Raw genomic sequence first — 1,207 nt, 5'->3', positions numbered from 1 at the left:
CCCCCCCCATCCGCCCTGTCCCCTCCCCCCATCCGCCCTGTCCCACATATCCCCCCACACCCTCCACATCCCCCCGCCCCCCCAAGTCCCCCCACAGCCCCCCAAGTCCCCCAATATCCCACGGCCCCCATATCCCCCCACACCCTCCACATCCCCCCGCCCCCCCCAGTCGCCCCACGGCCCCCCAAGTCCCCCAATATCCCACGGCCCCCATATCCCCCCACACCCTCCACATCCCCCCGCCCCCCCCAGTCCCCCCACGGCCCCCAAGTCCCCCAATATCCCACGGCCCCCATATCCCCCCACACCCTCCACATCCCCCCGCCCCCCCCAGTCCCCCCACAGCCCCCCAAGTCCCCCAATATCCCACGGCCCCCATATCCCCCCACACCCTCCACATCCCCCCGCCCCCCCCAGTCCCCCCACAGCCCCCCAAGTCCCCCAATATCCCACGGCCCCCATATCCCCCCACACCCTCCACATCCCCCCGCCCCCCCCAGTCCCCCCACAGCCCCCCAAGTCCCCCAATATCCCACGGCCCCCATAGTCTCCCACACCCTCCACATCCCCCCCCCTTAAAATCTTCCCCACCCCCCCTTCTATACTCCGACACCCCCCTTCTTTACCCCAACCCCCCCTTCTTTACCCCACCCCCCCGCGCCCCACAGCCCCCTCCCCGCGCCCCCCAGCCCCTCCCCGCGCCCCCCAAGCGCCGCCGCCGGGCGCGGCCCCCCACGAGCCCGGATAGCTCAGTCGGCAGAGCATCAGACTTTTAATCTGAGGGTCCAGGGTTCAAGTCCCTGTTCGGGCGGAAGTGCCTTCTTTTTCCTATTCTCTCCTTTTTTTTCACCAAAAGTTTTAATCCCCCCCCCCCAACCCCCCCCCAACCCCCTCCGCGGGTCCCGCCCCCCCGGTTCCCCGCGGAGGCGGCGGCCTGTGGGGCGCGGTGGGGCGGGCGCGGAGGGCCGGTCCCATGGTGTAATGGTTAGCACTCTGGACTCTGAATCCAGCGATCCGAGTTCAAATCTCGGTGGGACCTTCCCCGCCTTTTGCCGGGGGGCGGAGGGGGGGGTCACTCCTCCGCGCCCCGCTTTGGGGGCCGCGTGCCCGAAGTGTGGCAGCCCCCGCCCCCCCAGGTGTGACGTCAGTTGCCCCAAACATGACGCCCCTTTGGGGACCCCGGCTGACATCCCACGTGTGACGACCC

The 1,207-nt window shown here is 70.1% G+C and overlaps 2 non-coding genes across 2 annotated transcripts; both read left to right on the top strand.

Annotated features, from left to right (window-relative positions):
• Positions 1 to 738: 738 nt before the first annotated feature.
• TRNAK-UUU (transfer RNA lysine (anticodon UUU)) lies at positions 739 to 811 on the top strand. The gene has a single exon. It is a non-coding gene; the product is annotated as a tRNA-Lys (tRNA).
• Positions 812 to 967: 156 nt separating this feature from the next.
• TRNAQ-CUG (transfer RNA glutamine (anticodon CUG)) lies at positions 968 to 1,039 on the top strand. The gene has a single exon. It is a non-coding gene; the product is annotated as a tRNA-Gln (tRNA).
• The last annotated feature ends 168 nt before the right edge of the window (positions 1,040 to 1,207 follow it).

Source organism: Phalacrocorax carbo, unplaced genomic scaffold, assembly GCF_963921805.1.
Source record: "Phalacrocorax carbo unplaced genomic scaffold, bPhaCar2.1 SCAFFOLD_332, whole genome shotgun sequence".
Lineage (NCBI taxonomy): Eukaryota > Metazoa > Chordata > Aves > Suliformes > Phalacrocoracidae > Phalacrocorax > Phalacrocorax carbo.
The sequence above is the reverse complement of the archived record's forward strand: the minus strand, read 5'-3'. Positions and strand labels throughout refer to the sequence as shown.